The following is a 12,912-nucleotide window of genomic DNA, read 5'->3' as shown; positions in this document are numbered from 1 at the left end:
CACCCTCCGTTTTCCTTTTGCATTTGGTAACACGTTTTGAACAGCTTTTGAATCGTGGAAGTAGAATTACTGACTTCTGGGTTTTCCTGTTTAGTCCACACACAATCCAAAATATTCTCACATCATTCTTGAATGTTTAGAGTGATGTAGCATATCTGGAAGAGATTTGATTGATTAAATGTGTGATAGCACTTAGCTGGTGCTGGGAGCATGTTGTGAGACATTCAGCTAAATACAGCTATGGATGAAGATGCTGGTATATCCTTACATCTGTGAACCTCTGGGAAAAAATCTATTGTTATAAAGGTATGTCCCCAAATTTACCTAAAGAAATGTAGATATGTTTCTTAAATATCTTTATTAAAGCAAAACAAATTTGTAAGTTTTCACCATTGTTTCAATAGCAAACCCACAAATTCCTATCTCACTCGTTACCTCCATGCTTTACCTCATATTTTCATGCGCTCTGTTCCTTTAATGCAGTTGATATTTTATAGAGTACTAGCAAATAAAAGGAATTGCTTAATGTCCTCAGATTTTCTGTCAGCAGCATAAACTGTAGTGTACTACAAACCTCATTAACTTTTGAAGTAAGGGCTTGATTATATGATTTGCATCGCACTAGCTGTACCTTACCAAGTTCTATGCTTTTTGGCTGCAGTGCTCCTCCAATTGGTATTTCATGGTCCACACAATTTACAGCAGCTTTACCTATAACAAGCTACGATCTGAGCTGTAAAAAGTATGCTAAATAAACATATTCTTTCTCAAACTGCTGGCTATATACATCCGTAATGCAAAGGCTCCCCATTTATCTACATGACTCCTTAGTTGTAAAATACATACTCTAATTACATTCATTACATTCATTAATATTTCTGATAACACATGTCTGTATTCAGAGATGTAATTATAAAAAAGAAAGGTAATATAAAAATGCTACCTATTCCATTATAATAATTGTTTTATTAAGTGTACCTGGTATTATTTTATGCCATTTAGAAAATGGAACTAAATTAAAGAAAAATAAGTATTTCTTAATGGCGTTATGAAAATTAACCATTTACATTGAAATGGTAATTATGAGAAGTTCCAGAATTTTATACAGAATATATGAGAAGTTACAGAATATTAGATTAGTGATGCAAAGCTCCTCCATAAACGCATTTGCCTAAAATTTCTTCCATAAAATTAGTGATGTGTTGTGCCTGTGTATCTATTACAGAAATACATAATTTTCACAGCTTCTTCCAAGTGAAATGTTAAGTGAGAAAATAAGAAAACAGGAATAAAAAAATCCCATCAACAAAACCAGCTTTTAAGTAGTAATGGATTAAAATAGCAGCTGGCAGAGAACGTGAAATAGATGCTGAAATATTCTATCTGCCTCATCCTCCCAATCTTCCTCTCCTCATAAATGTCTTTGTGCCCCACACCTAATTTGTTCAACTGGCTTATTCTCAGCTGCTCTGCGAGGGAGCATCCAGCAAGCTTCCTCCCCCTTCAGGCAAGTATCACCACAGGCCAGGCCAGGAATACGATTTATGCTCATGAAAAAGAAATTGAAGTAGGTCTTTCTTCATTCTGACTAAATATAAATTTATCACTGGGTTTGTATTACTGTAATAGCCAATGGTCTCGCCGTGCTGTGAGAATACACCTGTAATAAAAACATCAAAGTCTACAAGATTTTGTAGTCTGAAATAGACAACAGATGACAAAATCTTTCATCCATTTTTACACAAAATGAACGTTAAAGACTAGAAAAATTGCTGTCAGTCTCTGTATGCCCATGAAGATGTGCCATTCATACAGACATGCCCATCCTAATACTTCTTTTATTGAAACAATGCAGCAAGGAGTCCTGCGGAAAGCTTTTTTACTTCATAAATAGAATGATTTGGCACACATGGCACTGAGGAAATTAAATTCTGCTGGAGCTGTCATGGTATCAGATCCAGGAAAGACCACCAGCAAATTAATTCCTGACTAGGGTAAAAATTCAGAGTCCACTGTAGGGAGAAACTAAGGATGCATCCTGGGAATAACATCCCAAAAAAGCAGATCAGCAACAGGAGCCTGGATTTTATTCTTACTGCTTTGGAAGAGGCAGCATCAAGAAAGGACACTGACAAGTGAGACAAGAATGAAGGGCTTCCCCACGCTGGCTGAAAGAAGTGAATGTAAATTTCCTGCGAACAGATCCTTAACCAGGCTGTGTGATGAGCAAGCCCCCAGGGAATCCCACTGTGGTCAGATAAAGTGCCACGTTGGATCTTCAGGCAGGTGATGAGCAGATGTGGCTGTGAAATGTACCTTCATTCATTGTACGTTTCATTATGTAATGACTTTGTACATATGGACTTACATTGTGCGTATCATAATGTACATTCAAATGTACCTTAGCACAACTAATGAGCAGCCGCCCCAATTTTAAGTTGCTGGAATACATCTTGAGAAGTGACAGAACCTTCCTGAGCATCCCACAAAACCTCTGTGTGGCCAGTTAACTAGGCTTCTGGGATTTCCTGGTGTTATATAGCATTTTCAATCATAAAACAGAGACAAAGTGGTTTAACATTGAGAATAAGCCAACACGCAGGCAGGCATCAGAGCAATGGGTAAAACTGTACTCCTGATTCCTGTGAGTTCAGGTTTGGCTTGTTAAAGATCAGTGGGATCATATTGCACATTAAGAATTAAGTGGCATTTCAAACGGCTGCTTTGCAGTTTCCATCTGCAGGCATACTCCATTAAAAAAAATAAAATCCCATTTTTGCCTGAGCTCTTACTGAATGAGCTCTGGCTGTTGCAGAGGATTCCCTTTTAATGATCTCATAACATGTTTGCACAAGTCAGTTATGCCAGAGAGAAATTTTCTTTAATGAAATATGTAAATCTTAGGGCTTCTCAGCATCTGACACTAAAAGATAAGGAATGCCTTTAAAGGATTTTGTCGTGTTGGCATAAAAAGAAAAAGCACAACTAATACTCAAGTATATGACAGCAAGTTCCTGCAGTGGATTCACACGGGTTTGGAAGAAATCACAGGCAAATTTTGTGACTTGCTTGGGATACATGCAAGTCACATGCAAGGTGCTTGGAAGTGTGCTGAGAGGTACTTCATACTCAAAAAAAAAAAAGCCCAGAATAAAGAAAATCAGCTATCAGAGGTTTGATTTTTTCCATCTCTAGCAAATAAAATTGCTAACAGAAAAACTAATGAAGATGGGAAAATTTTGCCAGGGCTATAGTGGACTTTCCTATTAAGAAGCAAACAGGATTTCCCATAAAATTGAAGTCCCATTGGTGGACTGGATTAGAAAAAATCTCTAATCAAACTCCTCAGAAATGTACCATGAGGAAAACAGGACAGTCTTCAATCTGATCATAGAATCACAGAATGGTTTGGGTTGGAAGGAACCAACTTAAGATCACTTAGTCCCAACCCCAAATCTGGAGATACAAGGCTGGAATCTACTGGAGACATGATATTCCCAGGTCTAGATGATATTTTCAGTTCTAAGAGAGTTCCAGAGTGGAAGACATGAATGATAATACAGAAGAACGTGACTGGTTGTAAACCCTGCCATAAACCAGTTAATTTGACAAAAAAAGTTTTTTCAACAATTTTCTAATTACACTAGCATGTTGCTAACAGGATTATGGCTGCTCTATGGTAAACCCTGGTGGTGTCCAGCACTCAGGCCAGAAAAAGGAGAAAACTGATCCTGATGTTTAAGCTGATCTAAATGTACAGAGAAAGATCTGGCAAAATGCCTCTGGAGCACTTGAACTCACCAACTTCTGAGTCCTGGAATGAAACCAACCTGGGCCAGGTGGTGACCAGCTGGATCAGCAGTTTGCTTTGGTTTGCTTTTTCTCCTGATAGGAAGCAGAGAAATCTGAATAAACTTTCCTGCCATGGGATCAAGAACAGATCTAGAGAAGGGAGTGACTCTGGAAAATAGTTTTGTCTGTCTCCTACTGACCACTGAAGAAAAAAGCTTGATCCTGAAAAACCTTTAGTTGTAAAAAAATGTTGAAAGATCATTGCAAATTTCAATTCATGACATGGCAAATTGTTGGCCAGAGATTTTGGGTCTCTGTGATATTGATTTGATTAAATTGATTTCTTTTAAGTTCCTAATAATTTGTGAATGTTGGCTAAGTAAAAGCTAGTAATTAAGATATGCTTAGCTGAAGTGACTCCAGTCTAATGCGGTTAAATGACACCCAAGATTTTCATTTCTTCACACTTTTCATCTTTCTCTCTGCTCTTTCAGTTGAGTTCCTCATGCGCAAAGTGACTTTGGTGTTAAATCGGTACAAGCTGCAGAGGGGCTCCGTAACATTTATGCACGGGTGCAGCTGAATGTTTTATTAACATCAGGACACAAATCCAATATAGCATAAAAAATTAATCCATCTAAATTCCTTCCAGGTGACAGTCCAATTTGTGTAGCGCATTTGGCTTTGTAACTCACAGTGATTGATGTCATTTCGGCTCAAGATGGGATATAGTTTATCAGAAATATCAGGAGCGCAGTGAAATGTGCGTGACCAAGCACAGCTGTGGCAACCAAAGAGCAGTCCACATACGCTATTTCAACCTTTTCCAACATTTTGGCTTAACGAATCGTAAGTCCAGAAATACATGTAAAATAAAATGATTTTCAGGACAATAGGTCCTCAAACTTTAGATACCTTTTCAGTTTCACTCAAAGAGAAATGAAACAACTTCCAGTTTTTAAAATTGAAGTTGTTTTCAGACTTTGAAGTCTTTCTCAGTCCTGAGGGGCAATTTGTATCAGAAAATTTTCTAACAACTGAGAAATCCTGATCTGTTTTGGGGAGATACTTGAATGTCTTCCTGTGTTTTATATCCTCCAAAGTTGATTTCTTAATATCTAAAAGCCCTCACTCTTTATTGTACAAAGCGTACATACAACTTCAGAGTGCAATACGAAAAAGAAATAAGCTATTCTGCTCAGAGTGTTACAGAGTATTCATTCTTTTTTAACTACTCATCTAGTGTGCTGATTCCTCCAAAACATCTGACTTATTACTGTAAAAAACATATTACAAGGACTGTAAAGAAGGTGGAGGGAGAACTCACGTGCAAAATTTCTTCCATTGCTTGGAGAGGCACAGTCTGCACCCACAGAAACATCCTAAGCCTTCCATGGATAAAGAAAAAAGAAAAAAAGAGAAACTTATACAACTGAGCCAATATTTCAAAATAAAAATAAAATTTTAGAAAACAAAATGCAATTACAGCTACTACTTCTCCACTTTTAAATCTTCTTCTTGCTCTATCCGGAATCAATGGAAGTTTATTTCTGAGAGAAGATCAGAGAACAGCTTTAAAGTATTGCCTAAAAATACGTAAACTTTGGATTAGATGAAGGAAAGAAAGAAAAGTGCTTGGACATAATAAAACTGTTCAGTAATAACTAAATAATCTCACTTTATTTTTCAGAGCAATTAAAAAATTCAAATCTAATTCTGAATGCAGAAAACCATTAACATTAACACAAATATTTAAGTTTTGCTTAAAAGCTAATAGTAAAAAAAAAAGGATCTACGAGGAGCAAAGATAAAAAAAAGCCAACTAATTATGTGACATAACTAACTTCACTTGCCAAAAATGTCTGTTTAGCCAGCTGACTTCTGTGCCACACGCAAAGTTAAAAGTTAAAACAGAGCTGACATCATTGATCTTACTTTCTTCATTATTTTATTATATCCTTCGTACTCCACTACCACTATTTTCCTAACTGGCAAAAAAATCCAGAAGTCAAAGTCTGTGTTCTGAACTCTGTTCTGATTCTTGCATATGGTTTCCCAGACAACTAGCAGGTAGTATTTTACCACTGCTTTTACAGTAAGCGTTTTGAGTATATTCCTTATTAAAATTACTGTGAAGTAGAAGTCAATTTTTAAATAATCACTGGCACTACCATTTGCATTGTCAGCCCCATTGTCACCCCCATTAACTTATCTTAAAAGACTTACTGTAAAAGAATATTTCTTAAGATTTCCAGTTGTTATATCATTCTGTGATAAAAAACATACAGCCAAATCAGCTGCCTGCCAGAAAGAAATTATAGCAATTCCAACCTTCACTATAAACAGTCATGTTTTTCTCTTTGTAGATAAGAATTGCTTCATGTCAATTTGTCATCCACGTTTATCACTTTTATTTAATCTGTGCCAAAAATAAAAATGAAGCTGTTGTTTCAGCTGATATTTTCCCTCTAGTGCTGGACAAAAGCAGATCAGGCAGAGTCTTTCAATGGCCTTCGGTATTTACAGTCCTAACACTTTGTTGACTTGTCTGTGACTGGCTAGATCAATGAAATAGTCTCTATGCTTTTGCTCTCTTTCAGTTCTCAGAGATACGCAGGAGAAGGACATGAGTTAACCTCTCAGGTAACCCCAGATTTCTCTAACACACAGGTGTCTAGGATGCTGCTCTCAAATGCCGGCTCTAAATGTCCATATGAATAGATACAAAAAACTGCTTACAATGAGGAGCAAGCACAATACAGATGATGCTTGCTTTATATTGTAAAATAACATTGACCACAGTGCCATTGTGGTAACCATTTGACAGGCGTGCCTGATGAAGAATTAAATTTCCAAGATGCTTAGATGTGTGGCACAACAGCACTTCATACTAAACCTCTATAGAAACTATTTGGTCTGCTAGCAATCTCACAAAATTTTATATTTTGAAATGACGATAGGGCATAGTCTACCTAGTAATTTAATCTCATATGATCAGTTTTGGACTTAAACCCCAGATACTTAAAGAAGTCAAGTAATTGATAAACCCATGATTTACTTACAAATTTAAACGCAAGTGTGACTGCAATAGTTGTAATAGTCTTTGAAAATGCGGTTTAAAACCCAAGTGTTTTTCATAGCTTTTGCTGACACCAGCATTTTATTCTGGACACATTAGACTACGTGAGTTGTTAGGCACAACCTGTAGCAAAAGTTATTAGAATTCAGTAATCTGCTGCTTTATGAAGAATCATCAGGTCACAAAAAATACCATTCAAAGTAGAAACCGTGGCTGATATAGCCTAATGGTCTACTTTTTCTCAGACACACTGTTAAATTGAATATAACTGTGTCTAATCCTTGTAATGACCGACATGGTTTGTGGAAGATGATCTGGCACTGTATTTGAAAAGAGAGAAAACTACTGATTAGATTTTCTTCTTAAAGGTACAAAATCATACTCAAATAGGCGGCTTTTAAAACCAATGGTGCATATTAATTGAAGGTTTTGGTCCTGAAAAAATTAATAGCATAACAGAAACACAATAATATCAATGAATGACATGTAATATGTTTCATGTACAAAAAATATGAAGGGGTGGTTCTCCTTCAAATACAACACGTGCAAGATTATTGAAACTGGATATTATTCCTGTTATTTTTACAGAAGTTTCATACAGGGTGTTTACGCTGAGCAGAGTCATCATAATCATTCTCTCATCCCAAAACACCACCAGCTGCCAAAGTAAATGCACGTATATGAAGCTTCCCTGATACTGACTGCAACTCGTCAGGACCCATTTCCAGAATTATTATTTTTTTCTCCCTGAAATGAATGAAACGGAAAAAAAAAGTCAACAATTTAAGCAGATTATTATCATCTTCAACTATTTCACTGCAATAAACTAACATGCATTACAACTTTTCAATACATTTTGCATGGTTTTATAAAAGTATACACTAGTTGGCTAGCATTTTCATTAGCGCTTGCTTACTAGAAGCCAAAAGGAGCGTGAAATATTAAACCACTATTAAGAGTAAGAGGGTAAGTAATTTTGCAGTACTCTACTGGAATTCAAAATGCATGAAATATGAAAATTATGGTTCTAGATTTATACTGCTTTATGAATAACTGTTCCACATTTTCAGGTTGGGAAAAAACTGTAATTACCCTGCTAGCACTCCACTATAGGTGCACAGGCAGCACATGGTTTTAATCTGTGTGAGGCTGAGGTTTTTTCTGGTTGGCTTTCATTTGGTTTTGGTCCCACTAGTGCCTGCACGGTTTATGTGTGTTCTGATTTTCTATGTGTTTTCCTAAGATTGTAAAGGATCATGCCTATCATCTGTTGTGGTTTTGGCTTGTTTTTTCTTTCCCCAACTGGAGCATCCCAGGTTGTATCAACTGTCATGGAAAACCAGATGGGGTGGAACAAACTACAGAATGTGCAAAGGTATCACTGTCTCAAATAACTTTCTGGTCAATAACTTTTTATCTTTCAAGTATTTGTCCTGTATGTATGATACATGTAATCCATGGGTTACGATATTAATTAGGATCATTAAATATTAAAATATTAATTATTAAATATTAAAATATTAAATATTAAAATATTAAAACAGGATAATTTTCCCAGATACAGAATCTGATCTTCAAACTTCTGTAAAGTGGGAAAATACAAGCAGAGGTCCAGGAGCAACAGAGTTCTTGAGCCTGTGTGTGTGGCTTAGGGTGTTACAGAATGTTCTTCAGCCATATCTGGGCTTCACCTTTGCTATCTGCCAGCACATTTTACAGTTTTCAAAAATCAAGAATATCTAGAAGGTGAATCTTGAATGAAAACTAGATCGACTCAACCGAAATTACTGGATTGTTGACGGCGAGGGAAGTCAAGCGGGCAAACTCAATATGAGTGATAAAGCAAGCTTCGATATATTACGGTGCGATTATGTCTTATATACAGTTCCAGTTAATTATGCCTACTAGTCATCTGCTGATTGGTTAAGCTCTAAAGGGTTACATTTTCATACGTCCTCCTACTTGCGGTTTCTGCGGTTAGCTAGCTACGTTTTTTTTTTTCTCTCTTGTCTATGCGAATTCCTCAAAGTTATTTACAACATTAGGCACAAGGTCAGTGTGTTTTTCTCAGCTTCCTTATCAGCAGGCCTCAGCATAGCTGCAAGGCCTGCTTCAGCTAACTTACGCTAACTTTGTTTCACAAAGATCTTCAAGGGAGTCATGGCCGTGATCACACAGCCATTCTGCAACACTGGATACCATGGTTAAAACTACCCCAAAAAAGTACATTTCTTACACAACTGTTAATTAGATTACAGAGCTCATTTACTTTGCCCACAGGATGCTGTGAAAACAGAAAGTACAACTGTCTTCTCAAAGAAATCAGACAAGTTCCTGGAAGATAGCTACATCTTTAGCTGTTTGCTGTGATGTTATGGATCCATCTCCAGCTCAAGAAGTATCCCTGTGTTGCTAAGGTCGGAACAGTGGGCAGTAAGGATCCTTGAGATAAGGGCAGTTAACGCCATAATTAGAAGGATATATTTTCTTAGATGATTTCACTGCAGAGTAGAGAGCAGATATTGTTATGACGAAACCCCTCCCAGTTTAATAGCAACTGTTACACATACCTCCACCTATAGATTGGCATGGAAGGCTAATTAATTCCAAGCAGCACAAGTCTTGTCTGTGTCCACATAAAATCATTGTATACTGTCAGCAAAACTAGAATGGAACAGAAATACATCAAAGTCTGATTTCTTCCTGAATAAAGTACAAAATGTAGGTCTTTACATTCTTAAATTGAAAGCAGCTCTGAACAGTCAGTTAGCTGACTTCATTTAATATTTCAGTTTGCAGGCTCAGCAGGTTGCAGCAGCCTGTGTATCTTTGAGAAAACTCTACAAAATATGGGGGAGGTAAAGCTCAGTTATGCAGCTATTTGGTATCTTGGGAAATTTGGAACAAAACAGTAGAAAACCAGAGGTTTCTCTTGAAAGATAGGAAAGGGACTTCATAAGCCAGTATTCCAAATGCCAGCCTGGTGTTAATCTGAAGGGTGCTTGGACAACACATGCCATAAAAACATGCTGTTAAAATAGTCAATGCAGTAACTAAACTTCACCTATTTTAATGGCACTAATATAAGCTTAATGAATTATTTTTATCCTTCACTGATAAGAGTTCACTGCAACAGCAGGAACTTTCCTAAAGAATCACATCATGGAGACCCATCTTAAAAATGCAAGGCAGCTCCTGATCACCACGGTTAGAAGGAAATTACTTGTTTACTGTTTCTTTAATTTTTCCAACACCACCATCAGATATTCTTCACAATACCCTTCTAATGCACAGAAATGGCTGCATTTTTTGTGTTTATACAGTAAGTTTCATCCTTTTCCAGACTTCTTTGAAACAAACTTTTAAGCTTCTGTGTAACTATTCTTGGAACTTTTAATAGACTTTTAATAATGAAGGGTTCCCATCCTTATTATTTTGATTCTGTTAATGAAAAAGACTGTGTATTTTTCATTATATCTTCAAATACATTTATACTCTGTATAAATACATGAATATAGTTAAGCTTAATCTTGCTTCCTTTGAAGTAAATGCTTATTGTTGTCAAAGATTCCAAAAAGACCATGAACAAACACCAGTAAGTAATTAGACACCAGTTACTCAAAGTCACTGCATTAATATTTACTCCTTAGTTTAAACTAGCAATTGGAAGAAGAAATTGGCAGGGATCTAGCTTTAATCATGCTACCCCTTTGCTACAACGTTAACTGTCCCTTAGGGCATATTAGATTGCTTTTTATAGAGAGTAAACAATAAAATGGCTGCATTATTACACAGTAAAGAAAAAGCATGATGAGAACTGCAAGACAGATATATGTCCTTGAGTGACCATGTTGTCTCGTGCTACTTCTGGGATGACTGCTTCTACATTTCATCTTTGCGGCTTTGGTGATAGTTATGCTCAACCTAGCAATGTGAACACAGAGTCTGCAAGTGTAAAAATGTAGCAGCAAAAGAGATTATTAAATTAAAAAAAAACAGATGCATGTATTTGTCAGAGTAAAATGACACGTTGCAGAGAAAGTACAGAAGTACAAAAACCTGAAAATCCCATTACGTCACTAATTTTACCCAAGACTAGAATCTTGGTGTCTCTTACCACCTTAGTGTCTTGTCTGCCTTTTACTTTTAAAATAATAAATTTTAGTTTAAAACAAGAAAAGCTTACATTCTTACTGCAAAAATGATTGCATATCTACTAACAGTAAAAGTACTGGCTTGAGAGAGAAATCCCACTTCAAACATCATTCTAACTCTCAATGGTAAATTTTATATTTGTATATACACATACACTGTGTAAATATTTGAATACACACCCCCCCATATCACAAATATATGTGATAGACACTAAAAGCTCACAAGCAGCAGAATCTGTCTATAAGACATCAGTCTTTTGGGTATTACAAGTAGGATACAGATAATTCCCCCTTACTAAAAATTTCTATTCTACCAATCACTTATTTGATAGCTAAAAGAAGGTACAGAAAAACATGCTTTTATAAAGCTACTTCTAGAGAAAAGCATGCCTTTAGAACGCTGCTTCTACAGAAAAAACACTTTTTTCTAATGCTGTTTTAAATTGAATGTCAAGTCCTAAGAGAGATGAGAAACATCATAAAATAAAGATGTCGTATTTGTCTCTGTGAAAAGAAAAAAATGTGCATTTTAAAGGTTTAAGGACTTTAATTTAAAAATACACTTGTCAGAAAAAGCTTTTAAAAAAGCAAATGAAACCCTCCTGCTGGATTTCCTGCTTGACAAGAGAATTCAAGCTTTAAATTTAGTGTATGTGGTATTACAGTCACAATCAGACTTTTTCAGTTTTGCTTTACTATTGTCTATAGAAGCTTACTATTGGAGCCAAAGTCTATTAACATATTTGCTGAAATACATGTTTCCTTCTAACTATTATTTTTACTGGTAGTAAATTTTATAGCAAACTTTATTATAAATTTTCTTAATTTTGGACTCGGTGTTTGAATAAAGCTGCAAAAAAGGACAAAAAGAGAGCAACTGCTAAATCAAGTCTATCGTAGGTCTGCAAATCAGTAATTTTAACACTGTCATCACTGACAGAAAGGACATAACCATTCTCAAAAACTGCAGTAGGTGGAAGGGGCCTTAGAAGATTGTAGGATTTGTTCTTCAGGTAGAAGCACATCTACCTATAATTTTAAGAAGATCTTTTTGTCTCAAAAGTATTTTCTATAAGTAGAGGTTTCCAACATGCCTGAAAAGAAGAGTTGTAGATTACAGTAGTAGCTCAAACGCAGTGCCCAAGAATATGAATATAGTTATCTGCTCCTTGTAATGGGTTATTAGTTTCATATTCAACCATCAGTTTCTGTTAAATTTCTTCCAACTCTAAGAAAAACAAAAACTTCCACAACGTGCATCTATCTGTGGAGTAAGTTTCTAATAAGTATACATAAAGCCAAAGAAGCTGGTCTTGAGATATTTGTGAGATGCCTGGTGTTTCCAATTTTATCTCAGGAAAACTTCTTAAGCATGTACAATTACAGATTTTGGCTACATCATTGTGGACAGAGGAGGAAAAGCAGCAGAAATGAGCTAAACTCAAGTCAATTTATTTCATTAAATGACTGACATTTTTTCCATAATTACTTACGGGCAGCTATGATGACTATAAGCAGGGTCTGTTGCTTGCTTGCTTCTTGCAGTCACGATGGCGTCAGCCTGACCTAGGGTGCTCAGCTAAATGGCAGTACTCAGTGGTGGAGCACTATGAGAGAGCTTGCAAATTAAACATACAGGCAAGGTATAAAATACAGGATATTTAAAACATGAAACCTCTTTTTATCAATACCCTGAGTTTACCATACGTACTCCTTTTGGGTGCTCTGATTTTGAAGGATGGTGGAACACAGGCAGCATTTGGATCCAAAAGGCTTTTTGTCCTGGTATTAATATAAGGGCACATCCAAGCCCTTTCCGCCACCTTGACACGTTTGATACAGCTCAGAGTTATCTTAACTTCTAGATATTAAGTTACTCTGAGCACA

Source organism: Falco peregrinus, chromosome 11, assembly GCF_023634155.1.
Source record: "Falco peregrinus isolate bFalPer1 chromosome 11, bFalPer1.pri, whole genome shotgun sequence".
In the NCBI taxonomy this organism is placed as follows: domain Eukaryota; kingdom Metazoa; phylum Chordata; class Aves; order Falconiformes; family Falconidae; genus Falco; species Falco peregrinus.
Note: the sequence above shows the minus strand (reverse complement) of the source record.